At 43.9% G+C, this 25,710-nt stretch overlaps 1 protein-coding gene across 1 annotated transcript in view; it reads left to right on the top strand.

The window, feature by feature from the left end:
• Nucleotides 1-25,710, top strand: part of MYO10 (myosin X) — a 267,318-nt gene that overhangs the window by 195,804 nt on the left and 45,804 nt on the right. The window lies entirely within an intron of this gene.

Genomic DNA, 25,710 nt, shown 5'->3' on the forward strand with positions numbered 1-25,710 from the left:
TTGTCAGTATTTCACTTAAAAGGGAATACTGTTTGGCTTTGGAATTCTGTAATATACCCAAAGTTTGCCTCTACAAAATTAAAGTGGTCCTATTAAAGATACAGTAACATTTTTCCCCTCACCCTCTACATTTAGGATGGTGAAAAATTCACTAGCAAACCAATGTTTTAGACCCTATTTAGTGATTTTTTTAAGAAAGAACTCTTCAGATAAATAAGAATATTAAGTAAGAGTATGCATAATAAGTTTGAATAACTGAGATTTCAGCTTTTAGCCGTTTGGCAAAAGATCATGATTTGAATATGAAATCTCGTAGGCATACTTTGGTCGTGTCTTCTTACGGGACCACAGAAGTTTAAATATGGTTATTATAACACATAAGTAGAGGTCTACGACAAATTTTGCTGAGCTAAAACAAATCCCCTTTGCTGAGCCAAAACAAATCCCGCTGGATTATGAAGGCCAAACGTAAGGCATTGTTACTATGTTAATTGTGGATGGGGAATTGCAGAAGGAAAATTAGCCTACCACATTCTTTTTCTTCTTTTCTTTTTCTGGTATTGACTCTGAAACGTTGGCCTATGCATTTGATTCACTGACTGCATGGCATCGCTTTCAGTAAAGCTTGAGCTAGTCAGTTTACATTGGACTACAAGTGTACAGAGTTGCAGCTCTTAGAGGCTTTTAATCAGAGGTACCTTGCGAATTAGGGAAATAAGGTCCTGTGCAGAAGTGGAAGGGCAGGTTGGACCTGGTCGTGACATCATTTGACTGGGATTTCCAGGCTTCTAACACAGCCTGTGAGCATGCAGGAACAAAGAGGTGTACAACCTCTGAAAACTCTGTGGAACTGACCCTCTCTCAGAGCAGCCATTGTTTGCAGCGCTGTTGCATCAGCACATGGGCCACTTCTATTCAGTTGCTCCTGCTATCTGGGGCGTGCTAGAGGCATTTCCTGGTTTACATAAACTCTGGGGCTCTGCCAACGTTTAGAGTTCAAGCCTTTCCCTTCTCAGGCTCAATTAAAATAATTAACTACAGTACAATCGCCGCTTGTTCTCCACTTCTCACCTTGCCTGCTCACAGCACATCCATTCTTCTTGTTTCAGCATGTCGCTACAAAGTAGTTAGATGATAGAGAAGGCAGGGTGGGAATATTCAAAGACTCTATAGCAACTGGCCTGGATGCAAAGGCTTTTTTTGTTCTTCGTCCTGGTCGTTTTGGTAAATGTGTAGTCGCGTATCTGAGACATAGATTGTGCTTTATTCGGTGCTGTGGGGAGTAGAAACTAGCAGCAGTACCTGGAAAGGGGCCCTGATCTGTGGGTGTGGATGAGTAGAGACTCTTCAGTTGAGATTTAGCTCTAGTGAGGGTTGGGTGCAAAAATGTAGGAAAGAGTGAAGAGATGAGCAGCTCATGTCTGAGTTTTTTCTGTTTCTGTTACTGTGTCACAGACCAGCCTCAGATCATAGTTCATGATGCCAAGACATTGTTGGAGTTGAATGCGGAGACAGACAGGGAGGATTTTTTAGAGTGTCTGCCAGTGTGTAATGTGTCATAATAGCATTTTCTGGGTTTGGGTTTTTTTTTTTTTTTTTTTTTTTTCCCGAGGCTCTGTCGCCTAGGCTAGAGTGTGGCGGTGGGATCTCGGCTAACTGCAGCCTTGACCTCCTGGGCTCAAACAGTCCTCCCATGTAGCTGGGACCACAAGTATGCACTACCATACCCAGCTAATTTTGTTTATTTTTGGTGGAAATGGGGTCTCCCTATATTGCCCAGGCTGATCTCGAACTCCTGGGCTCAAGCAATCCTTCTGCCTCAGCTTTCCAAATTACTGGAATTACAGGTGTTAGCCACTGTACCTGGCCTCATGGTAGCATTTTTAAACAACATTCACCACCGTGGCCTGGTCCCACGGTTTTCTCGTGTAAATCACAGAATTTAGACTCTGCCCTACAGTTCTCTCCATTAGCCTGATGACTCTATAGCAATTCATTAACCTGGGCATTTTTCTACCTATTCCAGGGCTAACAGCATAAGGTTTTCCTCTCAAGGAACAAGTTGATTTGTTGCTGTTTGCTCAGTGAATAAAAGCAATCTCTCCTTTAGACAATTTATGGCGAACAAGACGATAAAGCAAGTTACTCTTTCAACATTTCAGGAGTAAAATGATGAATGAGGCTGTCCTGGAAGGCTACACATCATGGTGGACCAAATGAGGTTTTAACACTGATCCGGCCTGCCTTTTACCAGCCACAGGTCATTGGTTTGTCACTTTAGTTTTCTGTTCTCCCATCAGGGAAGGGAGTACAGAAGCCACCCTTTGTAGGGTAGGTACAAAGAGGAACTGTGAGCAAGTCTGTAAAACTCCTGGCTCAGACTCTGGCACGGACGGAGACACCACTGATGGCCGTGGTGGCTGATAAACAGCAGTCATAGTCATCATTATGGAAAGAAGTGGCATTGGAGTCTTTTTTTTTTTTTTGAGACAGAGTTTCGTGCTTGTCACCCAGGCTGGAGTGCAATGGCGCAGTCTCGGCTTACTGCAACCTCCACCTCCCGGGTTCAAGTGATTCTCCTGCCTTAGCCTCCCAAGTAGCTGGGATTACAGGTGTGCGCCACCACGTCCGGCTAATTTTTGTATTTTTAGTAGAGACGGGATTTCCCCATGTTGGTCAGGCTGGTCTCGAACTCCTGACCTCAGTTGATCTGCCCACCTTGGCCTCCCAAAGTGCTGAATTTATAGGCATGAGCCGCCATGCCCGGCCTGACATCGGGAGTCTTGGTAGAGAACTCTGGTGTTCACTGTGTGGCTCTCCCAGCAAAAAACAGGTGTGTTTGTGTCTTCTCGTGATCTGTCATTTGAACGTGGGCACCGTTGACTGAACTCAGCAGCACATTGCCAGGTAGAATTTGTGAAGGACGTACGTTCATTTTGGGGTAGGCTTGGGAAATATCAAATTCATGGAAGCAATATGATCAGAACCCTGAAAGCTGTTCTTTTAAGTCGAAAGATGTGGTAGATGTTAAGTAAAGCAAATTGGATCGCTGAAGGAAGTAGATGAAATGTGTTAATAAGGTCAGGTGAGGAGAAAGCTGTCACTCATGAATAGCCTTCTGTCTGCTGCTTCTTGGATTTAGGAGCATATACTCCTTTGTTTTCTTTCTTTTTTTTTTTTTTTTTTTGCATCCCTTTTATTTTTAACATTGTGCTTAATCTGTGGAAGAGTCTTCAACTTAAAACTCTTTCATACGAATTCTCAGGCACTCCTATCTTAGAGAAAGCGTCAGGCTGCCCCTGAAGCCAGCCTGGCATGTCACACATTGGACCCTTTCCTGCTGGTAGCAGGAGGGAGGGACTTAACAATTAAGCTGTTCGAGTCACCCAGCTCAGAAGCCTGGACTCCCTGCCTGGACGTGGATGCTGCGATGCCGAGCCGTCAACTCGTGGCGCCCACTGCCCAGAGTCCAGCCTGGAGAGTCCTGAAGAGGCCCGGGGATGGGAATAACCTGGCCTTTGAGTGCTGCCTGACCTCCCGTTTCCTAGCAACTCCCAACTGCTCAATGGGATATTTTGTGGTGTTTCTAATTTATACTTAACAGATATTGGCTGTGATCTAAGGCTGGCTAATTTCCCATTATGACTTTCAGGCAACCACTTTAATACATGAATAAGCAAGAGAAAGGACTCCTAGGATGTGCAGCTCACCAATACCCTCTTCCCACCAGGCCTTCCTTCCTTCTGGAAAGCAGAATTTACCAAGGACTTGCCAATAAATTACCATTTATCTCAGAGCAGACGGCACTGAGCAATTTTCAAGGAAAATTCTCCATGTGACTTTTTTTTTCTTCTGGTATCTCAGTATATATTCATGCATATTTATAAATCAGCTATATCTATTATCAAAGAAGTAACTCTTTTCTTAGCTATGTTTTTAATGAAATGAAGAGGGCTGACTTGATCTCAGTTTCTTCTTGTAGAAATGGGATGATGGGGTGGGGTGATTTCTCAAGCCCCTTCTAGCACTCCACTAATATAAATCTGATGACCTTGTGGTCTTTTTAATATTTGGCATCTGTTTGGTGACTGGATGTTTAGCTCAAATTTTTCTGAGTGTGTGTATTTTTGTTGTAGTTGTTGTTTGTTTTGTTTTTTCTGAGATGGAGTCTTGCTCTGTCACCCAGGCTGGAGTGCAATGGCACGATCTCAGCTCACTGCAACCTCCACTTCCCGGGTTCAAGTGATTCTTCTGCCTCAGCCTCCTGAGTAGCTGGGATTACAGGCACCCGCTACCATGCCTGGCTAATTTTTGTACTTTTAGTAGAGATGGGGTTTTGCCATGTTGGCCAGGCTGGTCCCGAACTCCTGACCTCAAGTGATCTGCGCACCTCGGCCTCCCGAAGTGCTAGGATTACAGGCATGAGCCACCGTGCTCAGCTCTTACAATACTGTTAATGCAGCATTATAAAAAATATTCAGCCAAGCATTCCAAATCTCAGTTTGACCACTTTCCCGGCTTTGGATATTGAGGAACTTGTGGCTGCTGGATGCATTTTCCTCTTATTTCCCTCCTCATCTCCTCCCTTCTTTTTCTTGCTCAGTCCTCACTGCGTGGACATAACCTTAGTGATCGTGTAAGTGCTTTAGTGAGTTTCACAGCTATTTTAGCATTTTAATGACCGATGTGGGCCTCCTTGGCAACATCTACAAAGAGAGACAGCTGCCCTCCTAATTTGTATTTCTCAGCATGATTTTTCAGAACACGTCTGAATAAAGGAGCTGATGACCTGTTCAATATGGTGGACAGAGAAGTAGAAATAGAACACTGATGAGTAGAGTGAGATGGAGGTTTAGTTTAGCCAGATAAAAAGGTTTCATTAGGTTTACTAGATAAAAGGGCAACAGATTATACCCAAGGGGGAGGCTACCCTGTGAGGATTTCCAGATGGGATTTGTGCAAAGGGTTGAACCTTCTGTTGTCTTCACCAGGGCTTTGGGTCTGATTTGGAACAAATCTGTAGTTCCTCTCTCCATCCCTCCTTCGTTCCCTCCCGCCCTCCTTCCTTCCTTTGTTTCTTTGGGTTTTTCTGAAAGTCTCTTTCAGCATACTTTAATTGATTTGCAGTATCCATTTTCTTATATGTTGAATTATTAAACCCCTAATTTTAAGTTTATATGATCTATTCAAAATATGAAATGTTCCCCTTCAGCTTGATCCCTCGCTCTTCCAGAAGGAGAGCACGGACCTGCTCCTATTCCTCACACAGACCCCCCCCCAGTCCCTCCTTGCTCTTGGTATCTCCATGAACCCCCTTCAGAATTTCCTCATTTTCTTTCCTTGCTTGGTTTATCGCTCAGCCTTCCATTTTTTTCTGATGGCAGCATAGCATGCATACTAAAAAATGAGTTCTCAAGTCATGTGTCCAGCTGTGAATGATCCTAGAGTGAACACAGCACGTGACAACACTCCCAGGCCAGGCAGGAGACGGGGAGCCGCCCTGTCCCAAGCTGGTGGCCTCTGTCAACTCCTGGGGCTTCATGCCCTCCACGCTGTCCAGATTGCCGGCCTTGTCTTGGGTAATGTCCACGCTTTCCTCTCTGTCTGCAATTCCACAGGGTTGCTGGACAATATCAAGAAGCGTGTTTTGGCCTGGCGCGGTGGCTCACGCTTGTAATCCCAGCACTTTGGGAGGCCAAGGTGGGCGAATTGCTTGAGGTCAGGAGTTGGAGACCAGCCTGGCCAACATGGTGAAACCCTGTTCTTACTCAAAATACAAAAAATTAGCTGGGCGTGGTGGCACACACCTGTAGTCCTAACTACTCACTCAGGAGGCTGAGGCAGGAGAATCGCTTGAACCTGGGAGGCAGAGGTTGCAGTGAGCCGAGATCTCATGACTGCACTCCTGCCTGGGTGACAAGAGTGAGACTCCATCTCAAAAACAAAAGAAAACAAAACAAAACAAAACTGGGCGTGGTGGCTCATGCCTGTAATCCCAGCACTTTGGGAGGCTGAGGTGGGTGGCTCATGAGGTCAGGAGTTCAAGACCAGCCTGGCCAAGATGGTGAACTCCCATCGCTACTAAAAATACAAAAATTAGCCAGGTATGGTGGCGGGCACCTGTAATCTCTGCTACTCAGGAGGCTGTGGCAGAGAATTGCCTGAACCCAGGAGGTGGAGGTTGCAGTGAGCCAAGATCATGCCACAGCACTCCAGCCTGGGCGACAGAGCGAGACTCAGTCTCAAAAAAAAAAAAAAGTGTGTTTTGATCGATGCTAGTACATACTTGTGCCAGCCTTGGAGGTGGCCTCCCTGCTCTTCACCAACTCCCCCCATACCTTCCCACGTCCCTGAACCTGATTTCAACCTTCCCATGCCAGCCCACGACCTCACCTTGTAATTCATCAAAGGACTGAGAGCATCTAACATCAGCCACCCCACCTTCCATCCTCTGCAGCGTGCTGCATCCCTGTCTTTCTGCCTTTGTCAGATCCTCTCTATATTTTGAATATATTTGAGTTCCTAAGTCTCTCCCATCTCAGGTTGTCTGGGCATTTAGCTGCTTCAGATGTGGCCCCCACCTAGTAATTCTCACAGGGGTCAGGGAACCCAGGTCTCTGTATTCTGTCTTTGTTTCTGGCTTCTCTGGCTGGGCTTGAACTTGACACTGCCCTGTGATGTCCCTCTGGTTTTGGCATCCCGTACCAGCTGATGCTGCCCCTGTTGACCTCTGCTCCATACTGATTTGTCTTCTGGTTATTTTTGAGGCTCACAGTGTTACCCACTGAAGAGTTTTAAACTATATACAAGCCTTGCAATATCTCCATGCACCTTAATCCACTGAGGACTAAGCCCCTTCCCCATAAGCCTCCCTCCTTCCCAGGGATAATCCTTCCCTTCCACCACGGCACCTCTTCCATCTACCAACAGACTGTACTGGTATGTCACATACCCTTCTCTCTCTCCAGGCAGAGTCCAACTTCTCAGCACTAAGACAGACTAATTCTGCCAATAATGACCTACACGGTTAATATGTAAATACCCCACATTTAATAAGAAGCGTTTGTTTAGAGGCTCCACAGGGTCAGGACTTGGATCCATGTGCCTGTAGTTCTCTTGGTCCTTCCTCAAGGTTACAAAATGGTTGCCATAGCTGCAGCCATCACCTCCTCACAAAACATTGTCATTCCATTTTTTTCAATGAGCGTCTGTTATGCCATTGTGATACATCTCTGAGTAAAGCAAATAAAGACCTCACCCTCTTAGAGTAAACATTAATCCTGGAAAGAATCAGGTTTGGGACCAAAGAGACTCCCCTCGGGGCCCCTCTTCCTTTAATTAGGAAGGAAAATCTTCCCGAGGAGCCCCTCAGTAGTTTTGCGTGACATCTTCCTCATTTCTCTGCTTGGTTCTTGGGCCAGGACTGGGCCTGGTTGCTGAGCCTCACTCCACAGGAAGCTGAGAAAGTGAGTGGATGAGTTCGTAGGGTTGGCTGGGGTACAGTTGGAGTTCTTTTAGCAAAGCGTTGCTGTTGGGCCGCACTAGAAAATAAAACTTTAGGCTGGGCGCGGTGGCTCACGCCTGTGATCCCGGCACTTTGGGAGGCCGAGGCGGGCAGATCACGAGGTCAGGAGATCGAGACCATTCTGGCTAACACGGTGAAACCCCATCTCTACTAAAAATACAAAAAATTAGCCGGGTGTGGTGCCTGTAGTCCCAGCTACTCGGGAGGCTGAGGCAGGAGAATGGTGTGAACCCGGGAGGCAGAACTTGCAGTGAGCTGAGATCTTGCCACTGCACTCCAGCCTGGGCGACACAGTGAGACTCCATCTCAAAAAAAAAAAATAATAAAATAAAACTTTAGATGAAGAGTGGAAGGGGTGAAGGTAGAGAGAAATACAAAAATATTTGGATTTTATCGTTGTACTATTTAGGTAACTTTTAATAGATGTAATATCAGATTTTCTGAATCCACGTTTTAGACTTGTGGTAGTTTTGAAGAAGAATTTAAATAAGGACACTTTCTTATCCATTGAGTCTGACTTGATGTTAAACTATAGGAAGAGAAAGTTTAGTACGTCATGCAACATTACAGAATAATATTGTAATAACAGTGGATTTGTATATACACCAATACAAATAAATATCTTAGAAGCTTTAACTCAAAATTGACCTTAGTACCTTCTAGAACAATGCATCTCAAAGAGTCAAAAGAGCAGTGTTTTTTCGTTGCCAATTCATTGAGGACTGGTGCATTTGAAAAATACAGTAAAAATCAGCAACCCACTCGGGTCCCCTTCCACGCTGTGCTTAAAAGAAAAGGGTCCCCTTCTTGCTGCTGCTTAAAAGAAAAGAAAAGAAAAGAAAAGAAAAATACAGTAAAAAAATACAGTAAAAACGATGCAGCCACATCAGATCGCTGTAAGAGTTCCTAAATGCTTATTCTCACCTTTGGTGGCCATCTTGCCATAGACAGGCAGCCGTCCCAGGCCACATTTGGAGTCACACTCTTCTGGTTTTCCCACGAGGACGAAGGGCACAGAACTAGACACAGGTCCTAGTGCACAGTAGTCGTGTGACCTTGAGCAAGCCACTCCACTTGGATCAGGGTCTCCACGTATGTAGTGGAATAATAGTCCTGTCTTGCCCACTGGCTCTTGGAGATTCAATTAGACTCATGGAAAGCCTTGGTACATGGTAATTCATATTTAAATATTAGGTGTCATTATATGCCGTTTCACTTTTAATTCAGGAAGGAGACTATATATAGCTTTTTTTTTTTCAGTGTTGAAAATTAAAAAGCTCTAGTTTTGGCGATCCAGGGGTTCCCTTTTTGCAGCAAAAGGCAGTTCTGCTTTCTATCTTCCCAAAGAGCTGGTGGGGTGGGAGCCAAAAGAAAGTCCCCAGGTACCTCATCCCCAAGGAGTTGGTGTGCAAGCTGGTGTGTGGCCTGAAGTCCGGGATCTGCCTACAGGGTTTCCTGAGAGGGCAGCCCGCAGAAGGAGGCAGAGTTGAGAAATCTGTCCAGTGTGCAGGAGAGGAGACAAGCGACCCTGGCCGTGTGCAGTAGTCCATGCACACGCAGGGCCATTGAGAGAGAGGAAGTTGGAGTGGCAGGTGCAGGGCTGTGAAAGGCAGGAAGCCAGGAGGCAGAAACCAGAATGGAAGGAAGAAGCCATGGCGGAGGGCGGCCTATGTTCCTAGAGCTCAAGGAAGCATTCAATCACACGCTCAACACGTGATTTTCAGGCCACTTGTGTGTTTTGGAAACAAGTATGTGACCAGGCACAGAGGCAGCCAAGATTCAAATGAGTGAATGTCCCATGGACATAATTAAAGAGAAAGGGCTTGTACTAAACACTGGAGAGCTGTTAGGCATAGCTTTTCCAGGAATTTCTTTGCTAGTTTTTTTTTTTTTTTTTTGGGCGGGGAGGGGGAAGGATCGGAGTATATGTGCCCCAGTTTTATCTTGTTTAATCCAGCCTTATTACAGCTCTGTCCTCAGCGCTGGCTCTGTTTCAGCATCCCCATAGGCAAGGAAGATGCTGGCTTCAACAGTTTGTTTTAAAAAACAAAAATCAAAGTTAATGTCCTAGGAATCTTTTGGGGGATCCCTGAAAACTAAATATAAATTTGTTAGGGAAAGTAGTTAGTTATATGTTGTTTGAGAATCATTGTCTTGATCTTGAAAGATTATTTCACACTTTATTTGATGTTAATGGAAATTCTTCGTGTTTGATTTATTTGTTCAGAGTCATTTGCCTCGTGAGAACCATTCATGGGGCCTTTATTTCACAGTATTTGCATGAGCATTGTTTTTTATCTTTGAAAAATGGGTAATGTTATGAAAAGGAATATGTGTTAGTCTCTAAACATACAAGCCTTATATCAAAATAGTCTGACAGTGTATTTATACAAAACATGCTGCAGGTATCAAACAAAATTGCAATCAAATTAGAATTTTAAGCCTTGTTGTTTTACTCTCCAAGTCCTTATAAACCAGAAGCCCTAACTTTTTAGAGTAACACTGTTCAATAGGAATAGAATGTGAGCACCATGTCTAATTTAGGTTTTCCAGTAGCCACATTTAGAAGTGTAAAAAAAAATTGTTTTTTTGTGAAAGCAGTTTTAACAACATATTTTTTTTTACTATATCCAAAATGTTATCCTTTCAACATGTAATAAATTTCAAAATGATTAATGAGATACTTTATTTTTTCATACTAAGTTTTTGAAATCTGGTGTGTAATTATCTCTAGAGCACAACTCAATTTGCACCAGTTGAGCACCCTGTTTGTCTAGCTTTTATTCTCTAACTCAAGAGATCAGTAAACTTCTGTAACTGGCAAGATAGTAAGTATTTTAGGCTTTGCTATTGTATTGTGGAAGTGGTCACAGACAATGTGTGGCTGTGTTCCAGTAAAACTTTACTTACAAGAACAGGTGGCAGGCCGGATATGGCTGGCAGGCTGTGGTTTACAAGCCCTCACTCTAACTAAATGTATCATCTCGTGGGTTTTAATGCTCAGAAGTTGATTTCTATTTTGGGCTGCTACCAAGATAGCTATTGTGATAAATTTCATTCAGAAATATTCAGGAAATATGTACCAGGAAGTATACTCCATTGTTAAATAATGAATACGTTGGAACTACAGGAACTCCCCCTTTCCTGAATTTGCACCTTTCAGGAAGAGCCGCATAGCTAGTGGTGCTTAGTGCTGGCTTGGCTGTCAGGATGCCTGGATTTGAAGCTCAGCTGTGTTAATTAAGCATGAGCCTTGTGACCCTAGACAGTTAATTAACCACCCTGCACTTCAGGTTATGCATCTGTAGAATGGGGATGACAATAATATCTACCTCATAGAGTTGCTAAAATTAAATGAAAGCTGACACAGTAAGCCCTTGGTACATGATAGCTTTTGTTATTCCTCTGCCACTAATGTTGCTGCTGGAAGTACTACTTGTACTGTTACTACTAGTGGTGTTAGTGCTGCTGTTACCACCATCACCACCACCACCATAGAGATCCATACATACAAACCAACCTATGTGCCAGAATGGAACCATGCTGACTTGATGATCGTCTACAGATGACCATAGTGGCCACTAATATGGTGTCACTTTGGACGTAAACTTGTCAGTCAGCAGATGTGCTACTGCACTCTAGGGGAGATCTGGCATGATCTGCAAGGATTTAATGTTAAAAGACTTGAGTGGGCTGGGCACGGTGGCTTACACCTGTAATCCCAGCACTTTGGGAGGCTGAGGCGGGTGGATCACCTTGAGGTCAGAAGTTTGAGACCAGCCTGGCCAACATGGTCATCTGTCTCTATGAAAATACAAAAATTAGCCTGGCGTGGCAGCGTGCGCCTATAATCCTAGCTACTTGGGAGGCTGAGACAGGAGATTCGCTTGAACCCAGGAAGTGGAGGCTGCAGTGAGCCAAGATCACTCCACTGCACTCCAGCATGGGTGACAGAGTGAGACTCCGCCTCACAAAAAAAAAAAAAAAAGAGGGTACCTGTTGCTCCTCTGGCCTGGTAATTGCTGTATGATATGACTCAGGTCACACAACATTCTTTGACCCTATTTAATGAAAATGCTAATTAATGGCTGCCCTACCCACCTCACAGGGTGATAGAGCAAATTGTAGGTAAAGTACTTTGGAAATTGTAGAGAGTTATGGAAATATTAGCTGAGAGCATTTCCCACACGATTGCTTTTTTAAAAATGTATATCACACACTTAATTTTATCATCATGGACTGATTTAATTCATAGAGTAGTTGTAAAGATTAAGTGGGCACATGTAAAGTGCTCAGTTCAATGGTAGAAACATAGCCCCTGTTCAAGGACTGGGTAGTTGCTGTTTTTATTACTCGATTTTCAATTTAAGATGTAGCATTTTGGCTGGGCGCAGTGGCTCGCCCCTATAATCCCAGCATTTTGGGAGGGCGAGGTGGGCAGATCACAAGGTCAGGAGTTCGAGACCAGCCTGGCCAACATGGTGAAACCCCGTCTCTACTAGAAATACAAAAATTAGCAAAATTAGCTAGGCATGGTGATGCGTGTCTGTAATCCTAGCTACTCAGGAGACTAAGGCAGGAGAATCGCTTGAACCCGGGAGGCTGAGGTTGCAGTGAGCTGAGATCATGCCGCTGCACTCCAGCCTGGATGACAGAGGAAGACTCTGTCTCAAAAAAAAATAAATAAAAAAGAAGAAGAAGAAGGTGAGAGAACTGTATATCCTGACAGGTTAACTGTCTCTAAGATTCTGTTAGGTAAGAGAAGCAAAATGTGGAACACTTTTATTTGCATTTTTAAAAAAGCAGTGTGTGTATTTATCTGCACACACATGTGAGCGTGCATATACACACACATGCATACTGTGTTTATACATGCATTGACTGTGCCTGAAGGAGACACAGGAAACTAGTACGAATGGTCTTCCCCAGGAGAGCTGTGGGGTTTTTATGGCAGATGCTTTTTTGTATATGTATGTATGTGTATGTATTATATATGCACATATACACCCAGATCCTTTGCATGTATTATTTTTTCATTTAACAACAACAAATTAGTTAGTGGGGAAAAAGAGATGGCTGTAATCTCCCAATTTCTTTTGCATCCCTCCTCATTAAACACTATACTGAAGAGTTACTTCATGACGTCTTGCAGTGGAACCCCCATAGAAACACATTCCAGTAGTGTCATGTGAGTCATTGAAAAAAATAACTGGGTATCGAGCTGCGTTTTGGGCATGTTCTCTAGAAACACATTGTGAGGACTACTTGGACCTTATGCTGGCTTCCTTTAGAGTCATATTTGAACCAGTGTCAGGACCCTGATATTTTCTGTGCTGTTTTCATGACAGTAAATCAAATCCAGTTGGACAGAATGGGTTTTATTTAGGTTTTCTTGCAAAATTCTCGCTCCAACAGTAAGAAACCTGGCTCCCGTCATCTGCCATTCATTTTTTTGTTTAATTCCAGTGTACATGTACAGTAGTATCAAGAGTTGTGACTCCATACCCCTGGGGCAAACAACTTTATCAACTATAGTACAGTGCTTAAATGCGGTTCTTTATGCTTTTAGTCTTATAGACTCTATATGTTTCCAGAGTTATTTAAGTCAGCGTCTTTTCCCCCACCCTGTTTAGTGAGGTCGATTCATTTAGATTCTCTTGTGACAATCTACATTATTTCTTGGTTTCCCCAAAGGTTTATTCTTGTGCTCTAAAGTTCCGTGAGTTTTGACAAATGCATAATGTCATGTATCCACCATTACAGTATCACACAGAATAGTGTCACTTCCCTAAAATTCCTCTGTGGTTTAGTTCTTCATCCTTCCCCCGACCCCTGGCAACCACTGATTGTTCTACTGTCTCTGAAGTTTTGTCTCTTTCTGGATGTCATATAATTGGAGTCAAATAGTATATAGCCATTTCAGACTGACATCTTTCACCTAGCACTATGTATGCACTTGAGGTTCCTCCGCATCTTTTTGTGACTTGATAGCTTTTGAATAATATTTCATTGTATGAATATACCGTAGTTTCTTTGTCCATTCACCTGTTGAAGGATGTCTTGATTGCTTCCAGTTTTTGGCAGTTACGAACAAAGATGCTATAAACATTTATGTGCAGATTTTTGTGTGGACGTAAGTTTTTGCCTAAATGGGAAAATACCTCAGAGGGCAGTCGCTGGATCATGTGTTAAGACTGTGTTCAGCTTTTAAGAAACTGTCTTCCAAATTGACCGTACCATTTTGCATTCCTGCCAATTCTGGGTGAGAGTTCTTGTTGCTCCACATTTTTGCTAGCATTTGGTATTGTCAATTTTCTGGATTTTAAGCATTCTAATAAGTATGTAGTGGTACTTCATTATCGTTTTAATTTTTTTTCTTTTTTCTTGAGATGGAGTCTCGCTCTGTCGCCCAGGCTGGAGTGCAGTGGCACAACCTTGGCTCACTGCAAGCTCCGCCTCCCAGGTTCACGCCATTCTCCTGCTTCAGCCTCCCCAGTAGCTGGGACTACAGGTGCCCACCACCACGCCCAGCTAATTTTTTTTTTGTATTTTTAGTAGAGACGGGGTTTCACTGTGTTAGCCAGGATGGTCTCGATCTCCTGACCTCATGACCTCGTGATCCGCCTGCCTCAGCCTCCCAAAGTGCTGGGATTACAGGCGTGAGCCACCACGCCTGGCCCGTTTTAATTTGTAATTCCCCAACGACAGGTGATATCTTTTCATATGCTTATTAGCCTATCTTCTTTGGTGAAGTGTCTCTTCAGATCTTTTGCTTATTTTAAAAATTGGATTTTCATATTGTTTAGTTTTAAGTGTTCTTTGTAAATTTTTGATACGGTCTTTCTTAGTGTGTATTTTCCAAGTATTTTTCAGTCTGTTACTTGTCTTTCATTGCCTTAACAGCATCTTTCTCAGAAGGTTTTTAATTTTAATGAAATCCTACACATCTATGTTTTCCTTAAGGGAACATTCTTTTGTTGTTGTATCAAAGTTATCCCCAAAGCCACCTAGATTATCTCCTATGTTATCATCTAGGAGTTTTATAGTTTTGTGATTTACATTACATACATAGGTCTATGATTTACTTAATTCTTGTGAAAGTTGTAATGTCCACATCTAGATTATATCTTTGCATATTGCTGTCCAATTATTCTAGCACCATTTGTTAGAAAGACTATCCTTTCTCTAATTGCCTTTGCACATTGCTCAAAAATCATTTGATTATAGTTGTGTAGATTGACATACTTTTTAAAAAGCAAAAAACATTTTCATTTCTCCAAAATCTGTAAGAGAGGCAAAACCTATTTAATGCTAATTAAACAAATATATTAGAAACAGCTGTAAACAGAAGCACAATTTTGTTCATGCAAATATACCAGCATAAGTGAGAGTGTATCTGATACGTAGGGTGACACACCAGGCAATGTAGTGAACTCAGACATTCATAGAATTCAGCTGCTCCCCTGCAAGAATGTGTAATTTAATGGGGAGTTCACGTGGACATGCTTAACATGAAAAAGAGCGTGACCAGGGTCACATCCTCATGCAAGTACAGCGTGTGCTGGGAACCTAGGGGTGAGAGCATCACGGATGGCACCTGTGGGATGCATCGGGACAGTTTTACGCAGGAGGGAGCATTTGAGAGACACCTAAAAGATCCATCAGGCTCAACAGATGGTACATTTCAGGTGGAGAGGCCAGTTTCAGCTGAGGGGAAGACAGGAAGTGAGCATTTTAGTCAAGAAACAAGTAGAATGATCTATGGTTGGACTGAAAGGTAGGATTTGTATAAGGGCGTATTGACTGGGAAGGTAAATTGGAGCCATACTGTGAGGACCTCGAATGGGAAATCGAAGCCTTTGTCTTAAACTGGTATGTGCTGGCTGTGTGTGAACAGGGCTGTGATACAACCAGAGCTATCCCTTAGAAAGATTGACATGTATATGTGCATGTTATTTATGTTTCAGTGTTTTCTTTCCCATTAGGTAGTTGAGGTTTGTGTGGGTCCGAGGTAAGCGCCTGCAGCTGTAACAGAGTGTGAGTGTCCTTGCTCAGGGTGACAGCTGTAGTTAGTCTCAGCGGGTATGTGGGTTGAAGGTTGTACTTGGTGAGTGAGAAATTTCCAGACCCTACAATCTGACCTCCAGGACTGAGTGACAGCTTGCTCGCCAGTCAGGCCCTGCTTACTACCTTCCTGTTCCTCACCTGCGGGGGGGTTGCCTCTTCTCTAGGGGAAATTAGTTTCTGCCTCTTTTCTAAAAATGTGAAAATTAGCAAGTAGCAACCACTGTGTAAAGTGTTTAACAGCCCCAGAGTGAAATGACTGATGTAAGTACAAAGGACTTTTGTCGCCAGTTGAAGTGACTTTTATTTACCTTCTGTTCAAGGTCAGGAAAGTTATATTGCTGCTTTAGTTACGATGCTTTTGAACATTGTTCAAAGCATGATAAACTTCTTATCTGAGAATATTTATTCACCACTCTTGAGAGTTTATTGTAGCAAAGAAAGCAAATAGACTGAGATTCCTTGCAGAGTTCTTTGTGAATCAGCAAGAGGAGGGGATGGGAGTCTTGTGGTGAGGCTTTCTTAGTAGTTACAGGACTGGGAATGATATTTTGTTATGTAGCGTAATTGTCTTTGGGTAATTCTTATGGAGTCTTTAACTTCTTAAAGTTGAAGAGGGGTTATCAGAAGATAAGGTTGTTTATTTTTAAAGTTAAATGGGGTAGAGGTATATCCTATAATGGAAATGCAAATACAAATATACCTAATATTTTAAATCCTCTCTGTAGCAGTGCCCCCTGCCCCACACATACAGTATTCATGTAATGAATTATGTAATGGCTTTTCTTATTACATAATTCACATATTTTATGTCTCTTAAGATAGTGGCGTACTAATCTCCACAATATGAACTGTGCGATGAGTCCCTCAGTTGCAGACCCAATATGAATGTAAAGTTTAAAGTATTTCATTTAAAGTAGGTCAGGTGCCATTAAAGAATACAATGTGGAGGCTGGGCGTGGTGGCTCACGCCTGTAATCCCAGCAATTTGGGAGGCCAAGGCGGGCGGATCACAAGATCAGGAGGTGGAGACCATCCTGGCTAACACGGTGAAACCCCGTCTTTACTAAAAATACAAAAAATTAGCCGGGTGTGGTAGCACGTGCCTATATTCCCATCCCAGCTACCCGGGAGGCTGAGGCAGGAGAATTGCTTGAACCTGGGAGGCAGAGGTTGCAATGACCTGAGATCGCACCACTGCACTCCAGCCTGGGCAGCAGAGCGAGACTCCGTCTCAAAAATAAAATAAAATAAAATAAAATAATGTGGAAAAGTAGAACTCTAAATTTTGAATGCAGTACCACTCACTTTGAGAAATAGTCTAGCAATGTGGAGGTTGGTCTTACAAGACATAAAGTCTTCAAAAAATTCTTTTAATAAGCTCCCAAGTTAAGGCAGTAAAGGCAATTGACTTATTGTTGGTGTGATGCTCAGCTCCTTTGTTTGGCTTTCTGGGGCTGTTTGTCAGGGCTCTGAGGATCTCCTGTGTTGCCAGATCTTGGGCTTGCTACCATTTTGCATCCTAAGCAGGTCTAATCTGGGAAGGGCCTGCATTTGTCAGGGCAGAGCAGGGACTGGGTTTGCTCTTGGACATCCCACACCATTAGTTATTTGTGTGGGTGCTTAGTGTATGGGAGGCTTCTAATACATACATACATACACACACACACACATATTTATTTCTTTATTTAGGGACAGAGTTTCACTCTTACTGCCTAGGCTGGAGTGCAATGGTACAATCTCGGCCCACTACAACCTCCGCCTCCTGGGTTCAAGTGATTGTCCTGCCTCAGCCTCCTGAGTAGCTGGGATTACAGGCATGTACCACCATGCCTGGCTAATTTTGATATTTTTAGTAGAGATGGGATTTCTCCATGTTGGTCAGGCTGGTCTCGAACTCCTGACCTCTGGTGATCCACCCACCTCAGCCTCCCAAAGTGCTGGGATTATAGGCGTGAGCCACCGTGTCTGGCCCAAATAAATATTTTTAGTTAATTAAAATAATTGTTTACTTTTACATAATCTTCAAGACATTGTGATCACATGAAAGTTTTAGACCTTGAGTAAATTCTCTCCAAAAAAGATAGGAAAGGATCCACTCTAGAAATAAATTATAACATGTATTCAGAAGCACCCAAGGAGTTGTCACACTGTATTTGATATTTGTTATTAAAGCAGAAGCAGTCGTTATTATATACGTTGTCACATGCAGGGCATCATCCTTGGGATACAGTGCCACGTTACCAGTGTGTCCCTTGTCCACTGTGGTGTGTCATCTCATGCTCAGACACCTGCCCTTAGCAGGCACCCAAGGAGGGGGTATTGTGTCCGGAATTGGTGGGTTCTTGGTCTCACTGACTTCAAGAATGAAGCCGCGGACCCTCGCAGTGAGTGTTACAGCTCTTAAGGTGGCGCGTCTAGAGTCTGTCCCTTCTGATGTTCAGATGTGTTCGGAGTTTCTTCCTTCTGGTGGGTTCGTGGTCTCGCTGGCTCAGGAGTGAAGCTGCAGACCTTCGCGGTGAGTGTTACAGCTCTTAAGGCAGCACGTCTGGAGTTGTTCGTTCCTTCCCGTGGGCTCGTGGTCTCGCTGGGCTCAGGAGTGAAGCTGCAGATCTTCGTGGTGAGTGTTACAGCTCATAAAAGCAGCGTGGACCCAAAGAGTGAGCAGTAGCAAGATTTATTGCAAAGAGCGAAAGAACAAAGCTTCCACAGTGTGGAAGGGGACCTGAGCGGGTTGCTAATGTTGGCTCGGGCAGCCTGCTTTTATTCTCTTATCTGGCCCCACCCACATCCTGCTGATTGGTAGAGCCGAGTGGCCTGTTTTGTCAGGGCGCTGATTGGTGCGTTTACAATCCCTGAGCTAGATACAAAGGTTCTCCACGTCCCCATCAGATTAGTTAGATACAGAGTTTGGACACACAGGTTCTCCAAGGCCCCACCAGAGCAGCTAGATACAGAGTGTCGATTGGTGCACTCACAAACCTTGAGCTAAACACAGGGTGCTGATTGGTGTATTTACAATCCCTGAGCTAGATATAAATACTCTCCACGTCCCCACCAGACTCAGGAGCCCAGCTGGCTTCACCTAGTGGATCCCGCACCGGGGCTGCAGGTGGAGCTGCCTGCCAGTCCTGCGCCGTGTGCTCTCATTCCTCAGCCCTTGGGTGGTCGATGGGACTGGGCGCCATGGAGCAGGGGGTGGTGCTCGTCGGGGAGGTTCGGGCCGCACAGGAGCCTATGGAGTGGGTGGGAGGCTCAGGCATGGCGGGCTGCAGGTCCCGAGCCTTGCCCCACGGGAAGGCAGCTAAGGCCCAGCGAGAAGTCGAGCGCAGCACCGGTGGGCTGGCACTGCCTGGGGACCCAGTACACCCTTCGCAGCCACTGGCGCGGGTGCTAAGTCCCCCACTGCCCGGGGCCAGCAGGGCTGGCTGGCTGCTCTGAGTGTGGGGCCCACCAAGCCCATGCCCATCCGGAACTCCAGCTGGCCCGCAAGCGCTGCACGCAGCCCCGGTTCCCGCTCGTGCCTCTCCCTCCACACCTCCCTGCAAGCTGAGGGAGTGGGCTCCAGCCTTGGCCAGACCAGAAAGGGGCTTCCACAGTGCAGTGAGGGGGCTGAAGGGCTCCTCAAATGCCACCAAAGTGGGAGCCCAGGCAGGGGAGGTGCCGAGAGCAAACGAGGGCTCTGAGGACTGCCAGCATGCTGTCACCTCTCAGTATGAGATGCAAATGGAGTTAAATCCCCCGTGGGTCAAAGAACAGTTGAATTATTTGTCAGTGATCAGAGGTTGATATGCGAAGTAAGGATATGGTCAGCTGATGATTGTCTGTGTTCATGGGAGTAGCCAGAGTTGGATTTGCTCAGTTTGCAATTTGATTTTCTAAAAGCTCTTCTTTATTCTCTAGTTGCTTCCATATGCAGATGTTTGGCTGAACTCACAATGTAGCAAACTGATTTCTTATCGATGTGGTCGTGGCCCTTAAAATTGTGATCTTTAAGTCACCTGTATTAGACCAAGTCAGTACCTGACAAGTTGATCTCTAAGAATGTTCCTTGTGCTTAAATCTCCAGAGAATGTCTGTGTTTCCAGAAGACGGATTGCCACTGGGAATGATACCTTATAGACCACATTCTCTGCCTAGGTTCCACTTAATCTTTTCCCTAAAGAAGTTTTCATTCCTTTCAGAGTTATATCCCATGGTAATATATCCCAGTTTTATAATGTGTCAGTAGGAAAATAGGTTTGATGCATACAAGTTTGATTTACATGCTAGTTTTCAGGAACGCAAAGCTCTTTGAGACTTACTTTTTAACTTCTTGATTTAAGCAAATGTTAAAACCAGTTTAAGGCCGCGCGAGATGGCCCAAGCCTGTAATCCCAGCATTTTGGGAGGCTGAGGTGGGTGGATCACCTGAGGTCAGGAGTTCAAGACCAGTCTGGCCAACATGGGAAAACCCCATCTCTACTAAAAATACAAAATTAGCCGGGTGTGGTGACACATGCCTGTAATCCCAGCTACCCACTTGGGAGGCTCAGGCAGGAGAATTGCTTGAACCTGGGAGGCAGAGGTTACAGTGAGCCAAGATCGCACCACTGCACTCCAGCCTGGGTGACAAGAGTGAGACTTCATCTCAAAAAAATTAAAAAAAAAACCGGTTTGAACAAGTCATTTTGCCTTGCTAATTTCCAGTCTCGTCATCTACAAAATGGCTTTTCCCTAAAATCCTGGCTGGCTCTGGAAAAACACATGGCTCCTGTGTGACAAGCTGGATTCCTACCACCCCCAGCCACCTCTTCCTGGGCTCTTCTCAGGATGCCTTGGTTGGTTTTTGCAAGTTTCTCAAATGCTGAAAAACATTATAACTTTAATGGTCCACGGATAATAAACTCACTGTATTTTCTTTCATTAAATAAGCACAGATTGAATGTCCCCTTACCATAGGCAAATGGCTGTTTCCAAATCCACTGTCATACTTCTTATTGTCATGCACTGTTCATGAAATTATGGCAGGCTCGGTAATGTTCAGGGCAATTGGATTCATTGATACATAAATAAATGCATTTCTGTCTTCATTGAGAAGCACCCTCCCTGCTCTTGGTGTCCCTGTTTGTCAGCACCTCTGTTGTCCTTTATCTAAATAAGCTGCAGGAGGTAAAGTTTGCCCGTAAGTGATTTTTGTAGAGGGTTTAGTGTGCCCTGTTATTAATCATTATTAATCATCTAGGCATTCTGAAATAGTATTTTTCACATTGTATGGAAATAAGTATTTCTACTTATTTTTGGTAGGATTAAATTATCCAAAGTATACATTAAAACTACATAGATTTCGTCCTGTCTCCAGGATGCAAACTTTCTCTTCCATCCATTTCTTGTCCATTTTAAATGCCTCAGTGTTAGACTGGTACTTAATGTACTTTTTTTTTTTTTCAAGATGGAGTGTCACTCTGTTGCCCAGGCTGGGGTGCAGTGGTGCGATCTCAGCTCACTGCAACCTCTGCCTCCTGGGTTCAAGCAATTTTCCTGCCTCAACCTCCCAAGTAGCTGGGACTACAGGCGCATGCCACCACACTCGGCTGATTTTTATATTTTTAGTAGAGACAAGGTTTCACCATATTGGTCAGGCTGGTCTCGAACTGCTGACCTCAGGCGGTCCACCTGCCTCGGCCTTCCAAAGTGCTGGGATTACAGGTGTGAGCCACTGCGCCTGGCCTTAATGTACTTAAAAAAATTTTTTTAACAGTTTTTCTGAGATATGGTTCTTATGTCATGTAATTGCCTTATTTAAAATGTGCAATTCAGTGAGTTTTAAAATTTTTTACAGATATGTGCAGCCATCACCAGAGTCAATTTTAGAACATTTTCGTCACCTCAAAAAGAAACCCCCAGGCTGGGTGAGGTGGTTCATGCCTGTAATCCCAGCACTTTGGGAGGCGGAGGCAGGCGGATTACTTGAAGTTGGGAGTTCAAGACCAGCCTCACCAACATGGAGAAACCCCATCTCTACTAAAAATACAAAATTAGCCAGGTGTGGTGACAAATGCCTGTAATCCCAGCGAGACCCTGTCTCAGAAAAAAAAAAAAAAAAAAATAGCATTTCAATCTTACGGCACCATCGCCATATCTGTAGTCTGTCGTTGACTGAAACATCATTGTGTGGTACATGACTACATTTATACGCATACATATAGCTAGAGCAGGGATTTTTGGAGAGGAGTGATCATCTTTATTTTTTTTTAAGTAAGATTCTTTCTAGCTTGTTTTTCTCACTCAATAATACCTCATGAAAGGCCCTAGAATCAATAGGTATGTCTTCAATTTGATCTTTTTTTTTTTTCCAATTGCCCTATGTTGTTCTTTTAAAAAAAATTTTTAGATTTATTTTTGTCGTGTATTGATGGGATGTATGAGGTGTTTTGACACAGGCATATGACGTGTAATAATCATGTCAGGTAAATGGGGTATCCATCCTCTCAAGCATTTATCCTTTGTGTCACAAACAATCCAGCTATACTTTTAGTTATTTTTAAATATGCAACTAAATTATCATTGGCTATAGTCACCCTGTTGTGCTATCAGATACTAAATATTCATTCTTTCTATTTTTTGTACCCAGTAACCATCGCCACTCCCTGCTACAATTTGTTTTTGTTGTTGTTGTTGTTGTTTTCTCGCTCTGTCGCCCAGGCTGGAGTGCAATGGCACAATCTTGGCTCACTGCAAGCTCTGCCTCCCGGGTTGACGCCATTCTCCCGTCTCAGCCTCCTGAGTAGCTGGGACTGCAGGCGCCCGCCACCACGCCCAGCTAATTTTGTTTTTGTATTTTTAGTAGAGACGGGGTTTCACCCTGTTAGCCAGGATGGTCTCAATCTCCTGCATTTGGTCTTATTGGCTGCATGACATTTTTATGACGTGCGTGGTATCAGTATATACCCAGCCGCCGCCCATTTGGGGATGCTCTTGTTCCTAGTGTTGTTGCTGCCACTGAGGGGATCCTTACCCAGCACAGATCTGACCCCATTGGTCTCTACTGTGAGCCTCCAGTGACTCCTTGTGACTCCTTCTTATCTTGAATACAAGAACCATGCGTCCATCTTCCACCTAGGTCCTTCCCCCTCTGTTCCATACCATCCTGTTGACTGAACCTGCCAGGTTCCTCTTGGCTTTTCTTCCTGTTTTTTTCCTGTGGGGAATGCCCCTTCCCTCCAGCATTTTAAGAGTCCAAGCTCTAGTTCAAATCTGTGCACTTCCCATGCCCCCTCAGTATTTTTCTTTCTCCAAGGAACTTAATTTTAATTTTAATCTTTAATGATAGTTTAATATTAGGCTTTCCGCTATCTAAGTACTGATGTACCTGTCCACCCTCCTAAATTGCAGGGTCCTTGGAAACAAAACACAGCTTCCACCTTTTTGAAAAAAATCTTCCCTGATCATGAATTACAAAACCTTGCACATAGTAGGTGTTCAGTAAATATTCAGTAAATGGATCAAGTGACTGTAATTGCCCTGGTTAGAGGCTGTTTCTTCCAAACTCCAACCTATTTGTCGCCATCGAGACTTCCCTGTCGGTACACTGCAGGCAGTCTTTGTTGGAGTGAGCTCAGGTTCTGGAAAACTAGTTAGTTACCAGTGGAGGCAGCGCAGTAGCAGAGTTTTGAAAGGCGAAATGCCTTTAAGTTGCACCTTGTCCAGCCTCCAGCTGTGTCATCTTTGAACATTCAATTCACCAGAAAAGGAAATTGCAGCCGAAAAGAAAACCACCAGTGGAAATCCAGATCTACCCCCCTCGTGATTGTGATCGCAGGGTGGGTTGCCCGGGGCGACAATCAGCCTATAGATCCCCCTCCCCTGGTTAAGTTACTGGGAAGGGGCAGGGACACAATCGCAATGGGAGCCTGGATCTCGCGGCCGCTCCTCGCTCCCTCCCTCCCCTCCCCTGGCTGTGTCAAATCCTACAACCACACCACACTAATTAGCCCGAGAATGGAAGGGGTTGTCATGGCGACCGGGCACTTTTTAAAGCACAGGAATGGTGTTCATTATTGTTCCATGTCTTTAGCTGTGGGGAAAAGGTCAGTGTGGCAGTTGTTTTCCATATGAATTTTGGCCCAAGAGCCAAACTGAAGGTGAAATGCCCCTTGGAGAGACAGGAAGATGGTGAGTGTGGCTGAACTTTTTGGATGGGGAGGCCCTTTTGGTGTAATATCTTTAGTTTTAATAACTCGAGCTTCGGACTGGGGAATTGTACAGACTTTGTTCTATAGAGACTGGGAGAAAAGAGGGGGTCAGGAACAGGGAAAGCCTGAGAGATAGAGATATTTTGGATGAAAGTCTGCGCATCAAGTGATTAAATATTAAGTTTAGAAGGCTTCTCTGGTAGTATAAATTTAACAAAGTTAAGTAAGTCTGATACTTTATTCAGTGTTCCTTTTATATTTGCTCTATACTAGTCTTTATAGATTAGTGCTGCTTAGATTATATTCCCAAATAAATCTCACAGAAGCATTGTAACCAAATGCCTTCAGAACAGTCACCCACCCCCCAACCCGCATTTTTAAATCCAGAGATACAGCATAAGAGTCACCAACACTAATCTTGTTTTCATATTTTTATGCTTTTCTTACTTTTCTGAGGATAATTTAATCAAGACTAAAAACAGAGAACCACAGTTCTTTGGATGTTTGCCCTAATTTGCTGGCTGCACTTGGTTGGAATACTGCTAAATAAAGACAATTTGACCACCGTGTTTGTAGAAGAAATTAAATATGAGAGAAGTCAGCCCACTAGGGCTGATGGCAGCTATTCCATCAAAAGCTGTGAGGGATAGTTGCAAAGCATTCTTTAAATTTATTTTTTTGCCAAATTTGAAAGCTTGCAGAATAACATGGCTTTATGCCTAATTTTGTGTTAATGACTGCATTTTTAAGGGTCACAAATTAAGCCACTTTGCATTCTTGTATTTTTTTTAACAGTTAGGTCCTATGGCACTATTTTTTTGTCATTGTATTCACAGTTGTGTGGGATAACAACATGCAGCTTAATTAAAGGGAACGCAGGTGGGTGGACTGAAAAAACAAACCACTGTCCCCAGAGTTCCTAAATGGCCCACTTTTTTGCTTTCCTCTGAAAACCTATTGTCCTGGCCCCAGTGCCAGTTTGTTGGCAGCTGAACAAATAAGAGAACACATTTCAGAACATTAAGTCTTGGTTCTGATTTCCTCTGTCTTTAATTTGTATGTTCTCAGGCTTATTTAGTGATCAGAGTATGGAGCTCTCAATAAATAAGTATTTGACTAGAATTTGAGCAAAGTCAAACTCTTTTTCGCCTCTATGTCTTCTAAACCGGCTAGCGTGGTCATCTCCCCTTCTCCACCCCCACCCCCGACCCCCACCCCCACCTCACCTCACCTGCCACAGTGTGGGTATCCACCCATCACCAAGTCACTGTGTTCTTAGGTAAAAAATGACTTTAAATTCAAACTTAAAAAGTAAAATAAAGTGACATTTGTATGACACTTTAAAGTCTTTGCAGAAAAAATAGATTTTAAAGTGGTGGTACATTTATGATATTTGTGATACAGCCAGAAATGTGAACATGGATATTAATATAAAGGAATTATTGATATCTTTTAAGATATGATACTAGTGTTATATTAACACATGACATATAGTAGAATCTTTGCAAATGAGGTGATGCGATGTTTGGGATTTTCTTTTTTTTTCTTTTTTTCTTTTTGTTTTTTGAGACTGCTCTGTCACCAGGCTGTAGTGCAGTGGCACCATCACTGCAACCTCTGCCTCCCGGGTTCAAGCAATTCTCCTGCCTCAGCCTCCCGAGTAGCTGGGACTACAGGCGCGCGCCACCACGCCTGGCTAATTTTTGTATTTTTAGTAGAGATGGGGTTTCACCATATTGGCCAGGCTGGTCTCAAACTCCTGACCTTGTGATCCACCCGCCTCGGCCTCCCGAAGTGCTGGGATTACAGGCACGAGCCACCGTGCCCGGCTGGGATTTTCTTAAACATAAGGGGAGGGAGGAAGTAGCTTGTGGATGGGGCAGGATTGGCAGGGGTTGACGGTTGTTAAGGCGAGGTGATGGTTCCACTGGGGTTCCTGTGCTAGTC

The sequence above is a fragment of the Gorilla gorilla genome, chromosome 19 (assembly GCF_029281585.2).
Source record: "Gorilla gorilla gorilla isolate KB3781 chromosome 19, NHGRI_mGorGor1-v2.1_pri, whole genome shotgun sequence".
NCBI lineage: Eukaryota > Metazoa > Chordata > Mammalia > Primates > Hominidae > Gorilla > Gorilla gorilla.